This window comes from Camelus bactrianus, chromosome 7, assembly GCF_048773025.1.
Source record: "Camelus bactrianus isolate YW-2024 breed Bactrian camel chromosome 7, ASM4877302v1, whole genome shotgun sequence".
NCBI classification, from domain to species: domain Eukaryota; kingdom Metazoa; phylum Chordata; class Mammalia; order Artiodactyla; family Camelidae; genus Camelus; species Camelus bactrianus.
This window is the reverse complement of record NC_133545.1, coordinates 16,257,029-16,278,715: the sequence shown is the minus strand read 5'-3', so window position 1 is coordinate 16,278,715 and position 21,687 is coordinate 16,257,029. Positions and strand designations below refer to the sequence as shown.

The 21,687-nt window shown below is 40.1% G+C and overlaps 1 protein-coding gene and 1 non-coding gene across 12 annotated transcripts in view; both read left to right on the top strand.

The window, feature by feature from the left end:
• The window catches only part of CALD1 (caldesmon 1), a 172,461-nt gene that overhangs the window by 110,891 nt on the left and 39,883 nt on the right, over window positions 1-21,687 (top strand). The window lies entirely within an intron of this gene.
• LOC123614729 (U4 spliceosomal RNA) lies at window positions 1,434-1,574 on the top strand. The gene has a single exon (XR_006722208.1). It is a non-coding gene; the product is annotated as a U4 spliceosomal RNA (small nuclear RNA).

The window sequence follows — 21,687 nt, the reverse complement described above, 5'->3', positions numbered from 1 at the left end:
CAGCTTCAGTTCTCGATACTAGCTTCAGATAGATCCTGGGTTTTAAAAGGTGGCTGTGGGCTGGCCTGAGATCCCGACTGTCGTGTATAATAATGTTTGAAGTTCCAATAACCAATTTGCAAATTAAGGTTTTGGAAACAAGCTTTTCATAAATGTTAGGACTGCCTGAATTCATTTCCAAGCCTAATTGAATTTTTAAGAGGAGCCTTTAAAAATCTGTAAACCTCACTCATTTCCATGCATTCATTCAACAAATATTCATTGAGGGCTTCCTGTGCCAGTTAGTGCTGCCGGACTAGGCACTAAGAATATAAAAAAGTACAAAGCACAGGCTCCAGCTTCAAGATTATCTGGTCTTTAACTCCCACCCACTGCAGGAATTTTCTTTCAGCCCTCCCCCCACACCCACCACCCAACATTTGTACATCCCCAGGTTCATTTAGGGCTGTGGCTGCCATCAGAGCGCTCCAGATACGTGATATCGGCGTTTGCTACATCAGTGTTTCCCTTTGACCCTTAGAAAAAAATACAGGTTTCTTTTAACTTATACTTCAGTATAAACTTAAGTATGTTAAACTTAAGTTTATTTTTTGACTCAGTATTATGTGTATACACACACACACACACACACGAATATGTATTTGCAACAAATATTTTGCAAAACAAGGCTCACTCTTGTTATGTACAATGCTCTCTGATATTTTCTTTTTTTCAAGTTGTACTACAGATTTTTTTTCAGCTTTATTAAGGTATAATTGACAAATAACATGGTCATATATTTAAACTGTACAATGTGATGATTTGATTTATCTATACATTGTGAAAGGATTCCCACCTCTCATATTTACCTTTTTTTTTCACTTTCTTTCTTTTTTGGGGAGAACACCTAAGTTTACTCTCCTAGCATATTTCAGTTATACAATACTGTATTATCAACTATAGTCACCGTGTTATACATTAGATCCTTAAATCTTATAACTGGAAGTTTGTACTCTTTTACCAGTCTCTCCCTACTTCTCCTACCCTCCAACCCTTGGCAATCACCATTCTAGTTTAATTTTTTTTTAATTCCACATATAAGTGATATCATGCAGTATTTGTTTTTCTCTGTGTAGCTTATTTTTTTTAGCACAGTGCCCTCCATAGATTCATCCATGTTGTTCCCAATGGTGGGATTTCCTTCTTTTTAGAGGCTGAATAATATTCCATGTTATTATGTATATGTTATTCCATATTTATGTATATGTTATATAGTGTGTGTGTGTGTATATCCATTTGTCCGTTGACGAACACTTAAGTTGCTTCCATACCTTGGCTATTGTGAGTAATGCTGCAATAACATGAGAGTACGGATATCCCTTTGCGATAGTGATTTAGTTTACTGCCCCCTGATATTTTCTACATTTTTTATTTCATTAAATACTGCTAGTCATAACTTTGCACAGTGGCAGTATCACAGCCAGTGAGGTTTATCCAAGGACTAGTTATTGCTAATTGAAAACTTTTCCCCATGCCCCACCATGATGACTTGAAATATAGTCAACATTGGCAATTTTTGACAGTCTCTATGGAGACTGAAAAAAAAATGCTAGTTATAACCTACTAAGTAAATTAACCACTGAACATATTCCATAATCTTGGTATCCCTGGCCCCTACCTTTCTGAGCAGCGTAGGAAGCTGTGCTAGTGACCGCACTAGCTACCTGCTGCAGGGATCAGCCTGGAGGTTTAAGAAGAAGCTTTTCAGGTGGGAATCAGAGGGTCTAGATTCTGATCTAACTCCTTCAGTAATCAGGGCCGTGGTCTCCAGGAAGCCACTTCATCTCACTGCAACACAGCTGTAAGGTGCAGATGCTCATGCCTGCTCCATGTAACTTGCAGGGCAGTAAGACACCCAGTACGATGCGTTAAGGTATACGGGAGAAAACTAAGTACAAAACAAACGCAAGCTATTATTAAATAGCCTCATTTTCCCTAATTAAAATTTGATATCAGAGGAACAACTTGGAGAGATTGTTTTTTATAGAGTTGAGGAAAGATCCTTGCATGGGCTGTAATATTATGCAACTTCACAATGAAAAATCTCAGAGTGGCATTTGTTTGTGATGTTGTAACTAGGTTTAACAAGCTCAGCCAGATCATCCTCTCTCCTCCGCCCTTAAATGCTTTTTCCTGATTGTAAAATCAAGGAAGCAACTAGGTGGTCGGTGGGTTTTTAACTCATGAGCTAATTTATGAAGGAGTGTGCTTTGCCTGATAGTATCTGCTCTAGCCTACTGGATTGATAAATGCTCGTTTCCACTGTTTTTAAGACTACTTTTTATTAAAAACAACTGACATTAAATGAAAGTAACTAGCAAAGATGAGATAACTTTATGAAGAAGGGTTTGAAATAATAAACTTCTAGAGAAAAATAGTACTCTTCTCACTGATCTTTCACTTTGTCTTTATAACCTTACCATAAACCTCATCTCACACAGACGTTGATTAGTATGCTTCTTTCAAGTCCTGATAGTCCTATTTAGGGCCTGGTATTTTAGGCTGACGTTTTCTATGCTGATGAATTCCTGTTTAGGGCCAAACCCACGCTAGACATTTGCCTCTTCCTGGCCAGCTCTGCCTGCTTCATTAGCCCTCCTTGTCTTTATCTTTCCATGACTTCTGATCCTTACAAAGAACGTCATACTCATCTTTTCTAGAATTCTATTCTCCAAACCACTGTACCTTTCATTTTGTATGTAACAGAGATAATATAAAGTCATAATAATAAAATAAAGACTCTATTCACCCAAAAGAGAAGGAAATAAATTTGCCATTTTTGCTCTCTGAAGAGTGAAAACATTCTTTACACAGGCCAGCAATACCCTACCAGAGGCCACAGTTCATAATTACCCTGCATAGTTTCCAGGGGAAAGGACATAAAATGCATAAAACTTAAGCAGTTTTTTCAACCTAGCTTTAATGTGATTTCATGATATTTGTAGCTTTTGTGTAATTTCCACAGCTATTTAATAAATAAACTTTTTAATGAATAAATTAAGGCCTAAAGTGGCATAGGTACACTAAACTTTTGGAGCAGAAGAGATGGCTTTAGAGAGGAACCAACTGCTCACCTCTGCCTTTCTTAGGTCACCTTTCTGGAATGAAGCAGCACTGCTGGTTGGGGAAAAGGGTCTCAGTACTCTTTCTACTGACAGACCTACTTTTCCGAGCACTAAATGGGCACATTTTTTGACAGATGAGAAACTAGATTCAGGTATCCTGACTCCCACATCTGTGTTTGGACCTCAGTTGTTGCTAAATGTATGACTTGAGCAGGTCTCTTGATTTCGCTGGGCCTGAGTTTCTTCATCTGTTGGTGGGGAAAGTGTTACATCTGTCTTGCAGGTTTAGTGAAAATGAAAGGAAGCAGTATGTGAAAGTGTGGAAATCACAGTGGATGTTTATCAGTGTTAAATGTTCTACCTTTATCTTCCCTGTGAGCACTCCCCTTCCTAAAGACCCCAGAAGAGAAATGGCTTGATATCTTATGCCAACAAAGTGACTGATGCTGAGGTGAAAGGCAGATGAATTGTTTGTAATTGATGTGTGTTCAAAAAATCCATCTACTTCAGAAATATCAGAGGAGCTCTTCATCCAGATTTTAGTTGTTCCATTTACTTCCTCCTTAAAAATGGTAACCCATACTGCTATAATTTGGATAACTCTGAAGTTAAAAGAAAGTTGCTAAAAATAGGCTTTGGGGGCAAAATATAAAATTACTGCTTTTCCTCGTTGGCCTAAACCAGACACATAATAAAGGAGGATGTAGTGAGAAGTAGGAATTTGTTTGCCAAAGACTTAGATGCTACCAATCTTTAAGTAGTCTTGATGGGTAAGGAGAGTATAAATTAAGAATATTAACTTTGAAATACAGATAAAGTTGGACTCAAATCCTAGTCACGTCATCTTCTTAATTGTGTGCCCTTGAGCTAATTACTTAATCTCACTGAGTTTCTCAGTTTATTCATCCATAAAAAGAGGAAAATATATGTAAAGTGGTTAGCACAGTGCCTGACACTTAGTAAGGGGTCAAAAAGATGTGTGCGGGGTGATTAACAGTGATATTTAATTGGCATTAGCTAGATGCCTAGGGGATGAATCTGAGGTAGCTTCCAGGGAATTACAAAAGCATGAGTGACTGTGATGGGTTGTATTAGCCTCCTAGGTTTGTTATAACAACGTACCACAAATTGAGTGTCTTAGAACAACAGAAACTCGCTGTCTTATGGTTTTAGAGGCTACAAGTCTGAAGTCAGGGTGTCGGCAGGACCATGCTCTCTCTGAATCCTGTAGGGAGAGGATTCATCCTTGCCTTTTCTGGATTCTGGTAGCCCCAGCCATGCCTTGGTTTGGGGAAGTATAGCTTCAAAGCTTCCTTACTTCACATGACATTCTCCCTAGGTCTTTATGCATCATATTCCCTCTGTCTGTCTCTGTGTCCAAATTTCCCCTTTTTATAAGGACAGTAGTCATTTTGGATTGGAGCTCACCCTAATGACCTTATCTTAGCTTGATTACATCTTGATTCCAAATAAGGTCACCTCCTGAGTCACTGGGGGTTGGGACTTCAACGTATTTTTGGAGGTGACACAATTCCACCCATAATATGAGTATACAGAGTTCCTAGAGTTAAATGCAACAAACCTGGCCCTTACCTCTACGTTTTAAAGTTTGCTGAGGTCTCCACAAGTTGAGCAAACCTTATGCATCCTGGGGAGGCCGAATGTGGAAATGATATTCTGATGTTTTTAGCTGAGTAGTGGATACTTCCTGATCACAAAAGGACAGAAGCTCCTCAGACTCAAGCATCAGCGGGCCTTCCTTTTAACCTCAGTGAGTGGCGGGCCCCCAGGAAGCATGTACAGTCTCTACTCACCTCAAGGGAAACAGCACTGAAATCATAGATTGGACCTTCCCAGGCCTTTACGGGTTAGGCTCACGGGAGGGATTTGTTTTCCACGTATTCTCCCTTCCCTGTGTATGTGTTTAAATTTCTGACCTTACTTAAACATTCAGTGTGACCCAGGGAAGCATTACAAGTCTGTCTGTCTTAGATCTGAAGACTTGCAGGCTGGGAGGGAGAGCCTGTAAAACATTCGCTCCACCCAGGGAATGGAGGCTCTGTCAACCTGCTACCCCAGTAGCTTAAAGAAGGCAAGTTTTATGAGCCCAGGTAAATCTGGAGCTACAGGTAAATCTCAAACCAGGATGCGCAGGTGCCAGGGGAGCAAAAGGAACACAGCAAAGGTGAAAACTGAGCAGAGGAGGGGGTGAAATTACAAGTTACAAGAGGAGGTATCTTAGTAAATCCAATGGCCTGCTGGTTAAATGTAATGAACCACTCCCCTAAATAAATTGTAGAAGGTGCTAGAAATTGTTGGGAGGAAAAAAGAAGACTGACAAAGTAGAACCGTTCCACCCTTAAACTGAGTACGGTGTCCGTTTCTTAGGGCTGCCGTCACAAAGTACTACATACCCATGGCTTAACCTAATAGGCAGGATTGTTCCCTTCTGAGGCTCGTGAGGGAGAATCTGTTCCAGGGCTCTCTCCTAGCTTACTTTGGTTTACTGGCCATCTCTGACCGTCCTTGGCATGTACATCCATCACTCTAATCCTCTGCCTTCACGTGGCATTCTCTCTGTATTTCTTCACAGAGTACCTTCCATGCATGCCTGTTTCCATGTCCAGATTTCCTCCTTTTTATAAGGACACCAGTCCTATTGGATGAGGACCCACCCTAGTGACCTGTCATAACTTGATTACCTCTGTAAAGGCCTTACTTCCACATAAGATCACATTCTGAGGGAGTCAGTTAGGTCGTCTACCAACCTGTTATTTTTAGAGGACACTATTCAACTCATAACAAATACTGAAAGATTTAAAATGCTTTAATGTGACATTTCATAGTTTAATTCATAAGCAATAAATGGGTTAATTTTCTTGTACAATTAAAGTGCCAGCTGGGAGGGGAGGGAGGGTATAGCTCAGAGGTAGAGTGCATGCTTAGCATGCATGAGGTCCTGGGTTCAATCTCCAGTACCTCCATTAATAAATAAATAAATAAACCTGACTACCTCCTTCCCCCCACAAAAAACAGAAACAAAAAAAAAAACCCTTAAAATAAAATAAAATGCCAGCTGGCTGAAGAGTATTAGGGCAGTGCAAAATGTCAGCTGGGAGGGGAGAATATAGCTCAGGGGTAGAGCGCACGCTTAGCATGCATGAGGTCCTGGGTTCAATCCCCAGTACCATAGTACCTCCATTTAAAAATAAATAAATAAATAAACTTAATTGCCTCCCTCCCTCTCCCCCACAAAAAAAAAAAAAAAACACAAAACTTAATAAAATAAAATGCCAGCTGGCTGAAGGGTCCTGGGGCAGTGACAGGCTATCTGTCTAAAGCCACACCGGTGCCATTCAGAACCAGTCTCCGTGTGTAAGAGCTCTGAACCATCATTTCTCCGCTAAGTTTGGGTGTTAAGCCAGCCCCAAAGAAGAACAGAAAAGGGGATCATCCTCTTCCTGTAGGATATGTGCATTGCCTGGCATGAGAAGATAGAGCTGTCTGATGATAAATTTCCATCTACATTTCAGTGAGACGTGGCATGGATTAAGAGAGGGACAGAGAAATTGAGAGCTAAAAGGCATTCCATTTATTGCACATTTTTAGCCACTACTCTTCCTCTCCACACTCCACTCCTCTAAAAAAGAAAGACAGGGACAAGGTAGTCAACAGAGGAAGAATAAGGGCATACCAACAAAAGATAGTAATTTTTTCCTACATTTGTTCTGCATTTCTCAGGCTTCTCTGATTTTAATATTCTCAATGAAAAGGTATTTAAGATCCTTGACTTTGAAAAATATTTCTGCCCAGTTCTCCTCTTCATGCTTGGAAATAGCATCCCTTGGAAGACATAAAAGCACAGCGCCAATTTCCCATATGAGGAGGAGGAGGAGGAAGAGAAGGATGATGATACCACTAATAATAACAAAATAGTAATAAACTCATAGCACTTAACTATGTGGCAAGCACTGTTCTAAGTACTTTACAAATACGAGTTTATTTAATTCTTCAACAGCACTACAAGTTAAATACCATTACCTCCATTTTACGGATGAGGAAAATGAGGCCAGAGAGGTTGACTCACTGGCCCGCCTCCTCCCTGCCTGGGAGTATGTAACGGCTGGCTTCTGGCTCCAGGCTGGCTCCTGGTGGCTCCCTTGCTTTCTCCAGCTTAACACTTAACGGATGTTATTCCCGGCCTGCACTTTCACAGCTCTAACCTCTGGTCTCTGAGTGGGAGAAGCTGGCAGCACTTGTAATATGACATCAGATCCTGCTTGATGAGCAAGCTTCTCCCCTGGCAGAGCAGGGCTGGAGGGGGCAAAGGCGTGGTTTGGTGAAAGTCTGTGATCTTCCATGACCCTTTACCCTAAGTAACCAGCCCAGGGAGCTACATACTGCTTCAAGGGCCCTCCAGAGAGGCAATGAGTGGACCTCTCCCCACAGTGGGAGACCTGGACTTCATAAAGCTAGCAACTCCTCTCACTTCATTGTTAATTCATATCACATGACTTTCTTACGCCAATGAAGAGAAAAGAAACCCAATACTTTCGCACTTCTCCATATCTTAACTTCTAAGTCCTGCCTTGTCGAAGTCAGAGAACTGAGACCTGGAAAGAAATGGGTATGCTATGTCGTCATTGTGCAAAGAGCCCAGACTTTGTAGTCTGCCAGACACGAGCTGAAATCCTGCGGGTGTAATCCTGGGCAAATGACTTGACTTCTCTGTGCCAGGTTTGTTCAACTAGACAGTCAAAGAGGAACCATCATGCCTATTCAGTGCTATTGTAAGGATTAGATGAGATGCATCCTGTCCATTGCCTGACACCTAACAAGTACAGGCATACCTCGTTTTATTGCACTTCACTTTTTGTAAAAAAATTTGTAAAAACACAGAGATATTGTGTTTTTTACAAATTGAAGTTTTGTAGTGATATTGCATTGAGCAAATCTATTGGTGCCATTTAATCAACAGCATTTGCACAGTTGATGTCTCTGTCACATTTTGGTAATCCTTGCAATATTTCAAACGTTTTCATTATCATTATATTTGTTATGGTGATCTGTGATTAGTGATCTTTGCTATTACTGTTATAATGTTTTGGCATTTTTAGCAATAAGGTATCTTTAATTAAGATATATACGTTGTATTTTAGACATAATGCTATTGGACAATTAATAGATCACGATATGGTGTAAACATAACTCTTACGTACAGTGGGAACCAAAAAATTTGTGTGACTCACTTTATTGTGATACTTGCTTTATCATGTTGGTCTGTAACTGAACCTGCTGTGTCTCCGAGGTATGCCTGTACTGCACAAGTGGGAGTTACCACCATTTCTCCGAGGTATGCCTGTACTGCACAAGTGGGAGTTACCACCATTAAATAAGCTTCCTCGTTTTTAAAAACAATTTGTATATTTGCTTCACTCATTCAAAGTCAAGATCGGCTGGTCTAGTGCATTCTTCTTTTTTTATCAACAGTGTTATTATTTCAAGTGGACAATGGCTATTGTATTTGGCTTATTAGCCTTAGAAATGTTAAGCCTACAACTTTAACAAGGAGTCAAACTTAGCAGAGTTAGCAGCAGCCCAGCTTCAGAGGGCAGGGTGATTCCTGGGGCCTCTTACAGTCTCCCAGGGGCCAGAACACCTGTTGCTTAGAGGTCCCTGCTGGAACTTGAGGACTTCATTTCTCTCTGGTAGACTTCAGAGCTCCCTGTCTGAGCTGAACAGAACAATTCTATGACATCTTTGAGATGGAAAAGAGCATCAGTCAGAAAAGTTCAAAATTATATTGATGTCCTGACTCTGTATATAAGTCCCTCAGCTCCTCTGAGCCTATTTCTTCCACTATGAACCAGGAATGATGTTTGTGTCTACCTCACTGGCATTCTGAAGATCAAATTAGAGCATGTAACATGATGGAAATGTTTTGTAAACTCTAGAAAGTTAGAATTGTAATTCGTTATTGTTTGGATAAATCTGAGTTCCTGAGTTGGCTCTGAAAACAGCTTAGCCACTAAACAGGATGGGATTAACAGGACAGCCTTGCTGACACAGATCATGACAGGACAGCATCTCATTTTGACTTGGAAGCTGCTCCCAGTTGTGCTAGCGTCACACAAAAGAGCCTGATTTAAGCAGTGGTACATTGTGACAACAGGAAGAAGGTGGTGAGCTAGGGCGAGGGTCAGAGCATGGAGAGGGGACCCCTGTCGACAGGTGAGAAGCAGAAAGACAAAAAGGGGGCAGGGCTTTTATTTTGCTTCAGAATTAAAAAAAAAAAAATGCAAATGACATCTCTAGGTTCAGGTTACTTCCTAGAGTTGGGATAGACCATCCAAGCCTGGTCCTTCTGGAGGTTAAGACCAGATACTCCTGATTAAACATACTCAACTCCCTGCAAGCATTCAACTTAAAATTTCCTTGACTGCATTTCTAAGTTTCAAAAACACCCTTCCCCCCAAAAAGTGCATATAAAAAATATTAGGGTTGTGTTTTTTTTGGTTTAGCCTTTAAAAAAAATTTTTTTTTAATCCAAAACCATAATTGTGGCTTACCAAGATGGATTCTCCTCCCCAGCGAGGATTTAATTTTTCCAGTCCCCTCCCTTGGTGCCTGTTACCCTCTGCTCATTTTTGATGAACTGCACATGTTGTAGAAACCACTCCTGGGCCTCAGACACGAGCAGTCTCCCTCACCACTGCCAGTGTCCTAATAAGGGAATGAACGAGCTCTGATTGGTGAGGTAAGAGGAGTCAGGCGGTGCATGATATTTTTGCTGATTGAGGAGGATAAGGTGTGGTTTGGCAGGTACCCCGTTGGTTTGGCTGGCTCCCGAACTAGTTTTCTTTTTTTTTTCCTTTTTCTCTTTTTACAGTTCAAATTCTGTAAAATAGACTCTAAGAATTGTTTTCTCACTTAAAGGTTAGCTGGGCTTTGAGAGTATCATCTTGACACAGATCATCCGTGATGGGGAAAAGATAGGAATCCGGAGTGATATGAAAGGAGGTTGAGGTTATGGCTAAATGCTCCCAGTTGCCAATTCTGCTCCTCCAGGGGGGCTGTCACCAGAAGGAAGGGGGCATCAGACTTGGTCAGATTTGGTCATGGAGAGAACAAGGGGGTAGACCACTCAGTGTATTTAATCAATGTTTATTAAGTTTAAAAACGCTACCTGCACAACAATATTAAGTAACATCCACTTTCGGCTTGTAAATATTGATGTACCCCAATTTTAAAAAATAAGAGAAACAGAAAGAATGTTCTGGATCATAAGGACAAGTGGCCTCATCTATTTATTTCCACTCTGATCTCTAAATATTTGCCCATGACTCCTCTCTCCAGTCTATTTTCTGAATGACCCTACACTGCCTTTTAACATGATTGCATCTGGCCGAGACTGTTCCTAAGTCACTCATTATGTATCAGTGTTTCTCAGCCCGGCTGCAGGCTAGAATCACTGGGGGAGTTTTCATGCCTGGATCATACCTACAGTGGGTCTGGTTTAATTGGTCTGGGACACAGCCTGGGCAGAAGGATTTTTAAAAGCTCCCGCAGGTGGTTCTGTGAGAACCACTGCTCTGAATGCATCCTCTGTTGTATCATCCAGCTCCCAGATGGCAGGGTCAGGCACTTTCTCTTTCTGACATTTTGAAACCTTGAAAGAAAATGCAATATGTATATGAAACGAGTTAGACAGGTTTCTTCTCAGGTTGGTAAGTTCAGTTCAGTTGTTTTAAACCTAACAGTAGAGAATTGTGCTTTCAACGAAAATCAACTTCTAGACACATGGGTATTGTTTGAACTTTATTTTCCATGCATGTAAGGAGTGAAGTTCTCTGCCAAGTAGTCGAAAAACAGTGATTCCATTTCAAAGTCATAAGTAATGAAGTTATGTTTTTAATGTTTTCTCTGTGTTCATGCAAGTTATTCATCTCTTAATATTTAATTTAGTTACTAAATGCTTCTTTACTTACTTGACTTTTAATATTAATCCAACTTTACATTCTGAAACTGTGAAATTGCTGTCTTTAGCAAGGATAGGATGATATGACCGAGGAATTTTTAAAAAGTTACCATCCATCTTGAAAATAAGAGGATCTGAGAGTGTAGTACCAGCATGGAGAGAAGCTTTGAATTTTGGAAGAGTCTGGGATTAATTTGATATCCAGAATTACTCATTACTCTCAACTTCCTCACTGGAAATTTCATTACCAAAGGAGAAAAGTCATTTAGAAATTCAGGAGAACAGCCTGAGCTAGGAGTATAAATTAGAAAAGCATCACCTAAAAGTTGACTAACAAGTTATAAGAGTAGATGGGATTACCCAGGGCAGGTATGTTAAATAAGAAAAGACTAGCATTGAGCAAGACACAAAGGAAACTACAAAATAAATGGTAGGCAGAGAGTTTCACAAAGGAAGGTATGATGAACCGTGTCAGAGACCTCTGTGAAGTCTAATAAAATGGGGTCTGCAAAGGGACATGAGACAGTTCATCCCAAAGTATTGCCCTAGAACGTACAAGCCCATAATTCTATGTCATTGGGGATTATGGCTCCTCATGTCTGGATCACAAATAGTCACCATATTGTTCTGAGACACTTAATAACCAAATTGAGCTGTTCTTTTTGGATGTTTTGATCAGCTGATCAAGTGATTAAGATGTCTGGAGGTAAAATAAATTCACTTCATTGGCCCCCTGTAGACACATCCCTAGGTGATTTTAGGTTAGCTACAAGGTAGATGAAACTAATTTATAAACCTAACTCTAAAACCAAATGTAAAAATAACAGGACTGCTCACAATACAATGGAATTAGCTATTTACGGTTATCGTCATGATTTATCCCATGAATTACAGATTCTGTTTTGACTAAAGCACATGAAAACATTTCTAAAGGACTGGCTAAGTCAAACTTGCTTAGTTTACCTACTTGTACTGAATTATTTTTGCTTTTCACAGACATTGCAAAGGGCCAAAACCAACAGTAGGCTTGATGGTGAGAGGGGAGAGACTACGGAGAGTTATAAGGATGTTATAAGGGAAGATGACCCGGGAGGAGGAAGTTATGGTGGGGAGAGGCATGCACCAGAGTAAGAGGAAAACAAAGAGTTTCTGCTCTGCTCATGAGGCACGATGAGGCCAAGCATGTGACAGGAACAGAGACAGGCAGATGGCAAGTGTGCGTGTGCACACAGTCACTGGACAAGAGCTCTTGAAGCAGGCCAGGATCCACTAACAGTATAGAAAACACAGTCGACTCAGCTTGACTTTAGCCCCTTATTACTGACTGTATTCAAAAGTCAAATATCTTTCCTGTCTACAGCCATTTGGTTCTTCTTAACCAGGAAAACATACATTTTCCAGCTCTAAACCCAAGGGGACTTTCTGTATGTAGTTACAACATAATGCCATCCACAGGGAAAATAGCGTTTAAATGAGAAACAAATTTACAATAAATGCATTAAAACTTTGGCGTTTTTGGCCAGTGAGCTAAATTCCCCAGGTACCTACCCACACAGACACTGGCAAGATGGCTTTGACTTCTGGCGGGAAGGAATTGAGAGGCATGTGAAGTGTTGGGGCTCTGCCTGCTGTATTTTTTTGCTAATCCTCTTCTGTCTCCAAGCATAGCCTTGAAGCTGCCACTAGCACTCCCAGGTTGGTTTAATATGGCTCTGTTCCATCACTTCATGGTGCTGAAGTTCAAATCTGAGAGATCCCTTCTTCCCATGGTGAATGATCAGGCTTCAGCTTCTGGATCTCATGATCAGAGAGCAAGTCCCCTGGCCCAGGCAGTATGGCCGGGGACACAGCCAGGTTTCCTGGTTCATTTTCACAGCCAGTGTGAAGTGCCTGCCTTGTTGGTGACTCACAAAGCTTCTGGATGAGTATGTGTGTGCACAAGCATGTGTCTTTGGGACATCCTTTACAGGGTAGCTTCTCCCATTGATAAATCTCTAATAACTTTGAACTTCATTTTCTCAGTAAGTATTCAAAAGCCTAGGATAGAATTGTTGGCCTTTCCTTATTCATGAAACTGAGTCACATTTCATTGATCCATCCTTTTGGAAAACATTGTTGTACTGAATGTGACACTAAAGCTTTTAAGTGGCTTCATGTTGGCCTATCTGTCCTTTCCGTATCTGATTCAGATAAATCCATACGAACTTAGGCAATTCATTTCATCTTTAGGGAATGGAATTAGCCTTCATCATCCTTAATTAGCCTTCATAATTACCATTGCTCAGTGTCTTATGCCATATGCCTTTCTTGAATTCATTACTAAAAATACTTAATAATACCTACTTTATGCAAGAACATTGGGGAGGAGAGCTACAAATATGTATAAAACTTGACTCTTGCTTTCAACAAATGTAACATAACGTGAGAAATAAGATGACACACAAATAACAACAAGGCTATATTGACAAATATCTGGAACAACAGCAAAGATTTCACAGGAGGGAAAGAGTTCCTCCCAGTTGACTGCCATTATGTCTGGTAAGACCTCATATAGATATGTGCCAGCTTTGAGGGATAGAGAAGAGCCCTCTAGGTAAAACTGGAGAAGAGGAAAGAGAAAAAATTTCAAGACCATTGGCTTAGATCAAGGATCTGCAAACTGTTTTTGTAAAGATGGTATATATTTTCAAATTCGTGGGAAATACACTCTCTGTCAACATTACTCAGCTCTGGCACTGAAGTGTGAAAGCAGTCATAGACAATCCGAGAATGACTATGTTCCAATAAAACTTTATTTACAACAGTAGAATGTGGGCCAGATCTGGCCCTTGCACCACAGTTCGCCAGTCCCTGGCTTAGATGACTGAAGCTATTTGTTAATCTACAGAACACTCATACAGAGTCATAGGTTAGAAAGAAAACCAGTATGGGGACTAAAGACCCAGGTCTAGTCCTGATTTAGTAATTGGTTGTGTGAGTCACTTCACCTTTTCAACCCCAGGTTATCATGTATACAATGTACAGTATGGATTGAAAATAACCTCCAAAATTCCTTCTAGTTTAATTATTCTATGGTTTTAATATCTTGCCACCGTGGTGGATTTCACCTGGGATCTGATTAACAAGCAGAATAAGTGGAAGTTTGATTTACCTCTATGTGGGCACAGGAAGTACGAGAGGTAGCCAGAATGAAAAAAGACATAAATGCCATTCTGAAAAATTGGAAGTCATAGCTTATTGCTTTTGCAGGATCCTCCACAGTGCTTCTGTTCTAAACAATTGTAGAAGTTGCTGAACTGAAGTCTCCTCTTGCAGCTCAGATTTGTGGAGCCTTTGATATTGGGTTGCTGGCCCTTTATTTCTTGGGAAAGCTGCAGAGTGAAATGGAACACCTGGAGTGGAGACTGAAACTAGAAAATCCTCCCTGCGTGCTTCTGTAGGGCCACCGCCATGCAAGGAGCCTCCCTCCTTAAGCTCTGTAAAACGGTCGGTTTACTCTTCCAGTTATTGGAAGCTGTCCTCCTGCATGTGCCAAGCACAACTGGAGCCTTGCTAATACCCTTCGTGTACTCCAAGCCCTGGCCAGACTGGATTGTTTGCTTTCTCGTGTCCATATTTCCTGACTCTGCAGCCTTGCTATTTGAGCTCTCTGTAGGTGGAAAGAGCCTCTTCTGTCCTCCCAGCCCCAGTCCTAAAGATCTAGCTCAAATACCGGTTTCTCCATGAAGCCATCTCTGATTGCTTAGCTGGAACTGTCTTCTTCTTCCTTTAAACTGTAGATCACTTTATCAATGTCTCCTATGATATTTACTGCTTTCTGTCTACTATCATGTTCTTACACATGTCTTAGCTTCCCTACCAGATTATAAACTCTTCTGAGGATTTTAATTCATCTTAGTTTCCACCCTCAATGACTTGAATAGAGTAAATGCTCAGTAAATGTGTGTTGGATGGATGCATTAATTCCAGTCACCTAGGTGTCAGTTTGCATGTTAGAGCAGCATTACCAACCAGCATCCCAATGCTGCAAGTTAAGACACCACACTCATATCCAGCACATCGCCCACCATCTCCTCCTCAGAATCTAGGCTACTCAGAGCCCACCACTCTGATGTCCCACTTGTTTTTAACTGTCCTCCCCTCAAAGTCTATGTTCCACATGGATCAGTGGTTTGGTTGTAGAGGAATATAGACAAGATTAGAGACCTATAAACCAGTACCAATGCTGTAACTTTGTTATATGTAATTAGAAAAAAAAATGCTTTTAGAGTAAGTCGGTTATCTCCCCTACTAAAGCAGTGCCTCCTGTACTAAGTAACAGTTTTAAGGAACTAGTGATTACGTTGGTATCTAGTCAGGAGATGGCATAAGCCTTGTTGGTTAATATTCTGTTGATGGGATATAAATCTGCTGGTGTAGGACAGGTACCCTCAAGCAATTTAAGTACCCAGGAATGTCTCTAATGCCCTTGTGTCCCTCTCTCGGAGCCCGGACGGATTCTTGAGCTGTTGGTGATTCTTCAGTTAACACACACACACACACAAATGTAGGAGCTTAGTTATGTAATATTACTCTATCTGTTTAAATATTCACATGTATATAGGGTCTTCTTTTAACTCTAACCGTGGAAGAAGTTTTTTATTCGGTTTGCTTTGGTTATGCCGGCTCTTTACCAAATCACAGCAGTTAGGCGTCTGCTTAACTCCCACCACATGGAGCAGGACCCATCTGCGGCAAGGCTTCTGTTGACTCAGGAAGACGATCTGCCAAGTGCAGAGCAGACTCATTGACTTCTTCTCCCAACAGTAGGGAGGTTGGACCCATTAGTAGTCATTGGCTCCCAAGTCCCCTACAAGAATAGATGTCCTTTGCACAGGTCCAAACTTCCAGGGTTTGGCCTTTCATTTTCCATTTCCTGTCTCTACTCATGATTTGCCTGTCTGTTTGCTTACCACTTGTAAACAAGACTGCAGTTCTAGCATATGCAGGGGAGCTATTTAGCCAGCTGGACATTAGGCAAGTTTGTGTAATACATCTGGAGTTGGGGAGGCAGTAATCACCCCAAAATATGTTTTCTTGTTAGAATAAGTCACCTCATTCTTCAGAGTTGCTAGAAACAATGCTCCAGTGTCACGTCTATCAGTATAGTTGAGCTTTTTGTTTCTGAGGAAGAAAGCAAAGACAAAAGGTGGGGGGAAGGATGGGAGGTTGTGCTACCCCAATGGAAATGGAGCCAAGAGAGCACCGGGAAAGAGGAAATGAATACTAAATCTTTTTCCAATTAAGAAAAATGAGAGTGGAAGCAGGAAAGCTCCAGAGGGCACTTTGGGGGGAGGAGATCATAAAAGGCCTGTTATGAAAATCCATTACCCATAAATTCCCCTGCATTAAGCACTGCCTGTATAGAGAGGATGCTGAGAATCCTCTCAGCTGACACAGGACATGTGACTTCACTTAGTGGTACCCACATGCCATGTACCATTTCCGTCGGCATGTCTGGAATACCGCTTTACCCTTACAGGAACTCCCTCTAATTAGTCACAGGTTCATAATCTCCGCTTAAGAACATCTTGTTTTTGTTTTCCCAATCCCTTTGTTTCTTTTGTCCAATATTTAGCAATGTGATAGTGGTACCATATTTCAAAGCTCTACCATGTGAAATTATGGACCTTTGTACTGCATCACAAAGTATTTCAAGTTTGGGGGTAAGATTTGAATTTCTAGATCACACTAAATATAAGACTCATCTAAAACAAGTTTATATTTTTACATTTGAAGATGGAAACGGAAACTTTTGTTTCTAGGAGATGAAGTCTTTGACTATGAAAAGAATCTGCTTGTTTATATATCTGTGGTCAGATGCAGTTGCATCCAAATCGGCCAGTGGAAATAGGGGGGTTTCCCAGCATCCTGCTCTGAGGCAGTTTTTTCGTCACTTGTATATCCACGTTCAGACCTACATGCAAGAAAAAGAACTGGCAAAATGTAACCTTGACAGTCATAGACACCTGGGTTTGATGAATTGTTTTATCATGTTTTACCTGAGAAAATTTACTTAAGCCCAAGGTTTATTGTCCACATCTACGATGCACATTAAAGCAAGGCTGTTCTGTAATAGATACAACAGTCAAGAAAACAGCCCCAAATCAGATTTTACTTTTGATTGACAAAATTTTTAAAAGCCCAAGTTTATTAATGATCATATTTTATTTAAGATTTTTATTAGACAAAGAATCCTAGGTTGGGAATGAAGAAACGGTCATGTTTATGAAAACACAGGTAATAATTGGGTTTATCCTGTCTTCAGCCACATTTTATAACAGCTGGATCTTAAACATTCATAAATTAAGAAGTGAACTGTTTGTATCTGACCAAGCCTGCTGTTTTTAAGCAAGCTGGGTGGGACAGTGGGAGTGGCACAAATTCAGTCCTGTTTGTAACAGAATAAATAGATTTTCATTTATCTCAGGAAACTGCCATGGAATGATCCCTCTAAAATCTGGATTTAACAGGTTTGACAGATACATTGTTCCTTTAAAAAATAAATGTGGGGGGAAAAAAAGCAATTCAATAAGAAAGTAAATCCAGATCCTATTCATTTTTATTTCTACTGAGTATCACCAACCATCTATGATGGACGTTTAAAAAGAAAATAGCACCAGTTGAATAAAAAGTTAGACATTTATCCCATCCAAACTATAATCTCAGGAAATGTTTGGGAAACTCTGTGTCTCTTCTGTCATTATAAACTACAGCTATTCATACAAACACAGATGAATCACAGAAGCATAACACTGTGTGAAAAGAACTAATCACAGAATGCATATTGTATGGTTATGTAAAGTTCTAAGAAGGCAAACTAAAAAAAAAAAAAGAATTGTTTAGGGATGCATCCCTTGGAGGTAAAATTACAAAGAAAGGCATTAGGATAGTTAAAATAGTCAAAAATTCAGCTTAGAGAGTGTTTGGAAGCGTTTAAAAAGAGATAGGGATGGTCTTGAAGAAGGGCACGTAATGATCTCCAAGGTGCTGTGCTGTTTAGGCTGGCTAATAGTACATGTGTGTTTGCTTCACTGTCCTTTTAAGTGGTCGTGTACTACACACTCACTTATAGGTATAGTATATTTCATGCTAAACATCTTTTTAATTTAAAATATTGACCCCCAAACAATTAGAATTTTTTAAACTTCCTGTGACTATGTATCAATTCAGAAGTCAGTCTCTAAACTAGGGATCTGCCTGCCCCAGGGGAGGACCATTCTGAGACCTGTGTTCCCATAAACCCTTAGTTAGCTCTACAACCCTGAGTCAGAATCAGAACTCACTGTACTCCCTGGGTTCTTTCTAACCATATGTGATCAATCAGACCTGATCTATTTGTTTGACAGGATGTCACAGTCATAATGATGCTAAGAACCAAACTTCGCGAGAGTTGTGGAGGCAAGGCCTCATGTCGTTTCCTTCTGCTGTGCTCTGCAGCACGTGTTTCCCCATCATGATTTGTGGTTATAGAAATTCATGTGATTATGGGATGTCACCATTATGTAAAGCAGATGGTAGGCTGGTGGTGATAACTTGTGGTGACAACATATATAAGAACACTGAAATGTGTAAGCACGCAGTGTCTTACAACAGAGAACCAAAACGTATGGCTGCTATGCAAACATTAGTAATTCTCAAATGTGTGTGTGCATGAGGAGATGGGGTGGGAGAAGGAGGAATAGATGAGGTAGGACATACCTCTCGTCCTGGGTTAGTTTCTTCAGAGTAATGTATCCCTTTGCATGCCTGCATCCTCACAAGAGGCACATCCCTGATATAGCAGTGAGTCCTACGGTGAAATTCAAAAGGTTTTTACCTTCCTTCTCTACCAGAAAATAAAAAAAAAATATGTCTGTGTGTGTGTGTGTGTGTCTGTGTGTGTGTGTGTGTGTGTGTGTATGTATTCTAAATCAGGGGAGCTTTCTTTCATTCTATCCCATATTAATTACTAACAGGCTAATTTACTAGTGGCTATTAATCCATTTCTAAACATTTTCTGACTTGAAAATAATTTTACTTTTTTCTCCATTATAATTTTTAATGCCTTTCTTTTAAAGGAATCCAAAGGAAAAACATTCAGAATTGGACTTTATGTGCCTTAAATGAAACCACAATATTTTACAGACTCCACATGTAAACAAAATCATATTTAAGAGCCTGGAATGAATCTAGACGCCTCTTTTAACTTTCAAATATACAATAAATCTGCAAAGCAAATATGACTCATTTCAGTAGCTCAAGATTTTCCCTCTTGATCACAGCATTGCCTGAAATTTTGCTAAGTGCATTTGAGCAATTCACAGAGCTAACTGGATATGTTTGGAGAATCTGCTTGCATTTCATATTATGAAAGAAAATCACTGGGGTTTTTTGGTACATGAAAAACAATACTGTGAGTCTGTATGAATCATTTTGCCTCCTTGATAAGCACATTTTCAGCCCATGTGAAGTTTTTAACTCTTAAGTGGGATTCCATATTAAGACCCAGGTTAAGACAACATTGGCAGAACCAAGAACGATGGAAATCAAAGAAATGTAATTGACTAAGAAGTTGTCCTTTGCAGCTGTGAACCCCAGGCAGTCTTCCTCCTGAGCCTGCGTGGGGAGTGTACAGCAGCAGAAAGTGGAGGCAAGATCATGTTTGGGATTGAGTGTCTCAGTTACAACCTGGAATCTTCTTCAATCAGCACCACCTTCTCTCAAATGACACCTTACACGAAAGCAGAGGTACAGGAGGAGGCAGGGAGATGAAAGCTGATCTTAGGGTTCAACTAAGTGTCTACTGGCCTACAAATGACTGTGAATTCACAGATAAAGAACTGCTGGTAGGATTCCTTCTTTCAGGCAGCAAATTTATTTGTTCTGCTGGAATTTTAGGTGCAGCATTCTCTTTTTAACATATAGGAATGTGGCAGAATCAATTAAGGAAAACAGGGAGACTTGGAAACTTTGATCTGAATGGGAATCTCTTTAAGTTTTTGTACATAAGCCTCATTTTAGTGCCTTGAGCCTTTTATTTTCTCCAAGGGTTTCCTCACTTAAATTGTGGGTCTGCATGTGTGTCTGTACATGTGTGTGTGCACTTACCAAACACGAGGAATGTTAAAGGATGCTAAAGGGTTTGAAGGGGCCAATTCAAAGTCTGTTCAGTGGCACTCTGGCCATCTCTTTCTACATGCCAGTGGTTCTTGAGTGCTGAAGTTGCTGGAAGAGAGTCCCAAATTCATATCCATACCAAGTAATTTTTGTGGGCTAATAAGTAACTGTTTCAGCTGTTCTTCAGATACGTATAAATGCAGTGGTTTATAAGATACAGATTCCTTTTTATGCAGTGTTGAATTTATAGACACTTCATAAAACATTTTTAATACATAACAAAAGTATAAGCAATTGTCATGATATTTTAATTTTTCTTGATATTTTAAAAGGATCCACATTCTTATAATGTTAGTAACCACTGCTATAAGATATAGAAAATTAAATCTTTTCTTCAGCACTCTCTAACTTGTAATAAAATCAGCCTCCTCATAAAAGTGGTTTTTACTTTTCCTTATTCTATTTGTAAACATGGTTTCCTGATAAGAGATCTTGTCCTGTTAATAAAATGTTATTGCCAGTATGTTTACTTGAAAACTCTCAAGTCAGAAAATATCAAAATAGGGGGGGAAAAAAGATGAAATTAAAGGAGATGTGAGTAACATTCTTCAAACTATGGAGAACACGGAGTTAAAAAAAAAAAGCCAAAACTCTATACTGTAGATGAAATTATAAGAAGAGTTTTGCCAATGTTGTGCAAGTCTGGAGAAATATTTGTTGGAGAAGATGGGGTGAGGGGGACACTGAGGCAAGATGACAACTAGTGCCTTGCTCCTGTGCCTTGTATGGAAGCCTCAGCCACTTCCTCTCATCTAAGGACATTCAAACCCTGGCCCATCCAAATATAAAGACACTGAGTCATCAGTGGTTTCATTATTTGCCATGTCTGCAATACTTTTATTTATTTGAACTATCTAAAAGGCACAGCATGTAACATGATTACCGTGTTACTTGAATATATTGAGGCAGTAGAGGTCTGGTGGTAAATACTTAAAACATCTTTGGTGTGAAAGCCACAGCATTCCAAGGAAGTTTTCCCATTGCATAGATCTGTTTTTTCTTATAATATAACACCAGCATCTTTAACCAGTGGTTCTGGGAATGGAAGACAAGCCAGTTCTCTCTGTTTTTTTCATACCACTGACAATCAAATAGCATCATGTTATTATAATGGACTTCTAAGATTGTTCAACATTTATTCATGCACACACATCCACACACGCACAAGATCATCTCTCTCCCAAATATCTCATGAGCCATTTAGCTGCCAGAAACACTGGCCTTCCTGCAGAAGGATCAATCGTACCTTACTTCAGGTGTTGTCCAAGAGGAGAGCAAAGGCAGTTACCCAGAAACAAAGCATACTACTCCAGAGTAAGCCTGTCTTCACCCAGCATGGGTGGGAAAGTCGTGGATTCTGGTCAATTGAGCATTTTATTAAATGAGGTGCTTTACGTATCGTTTGTG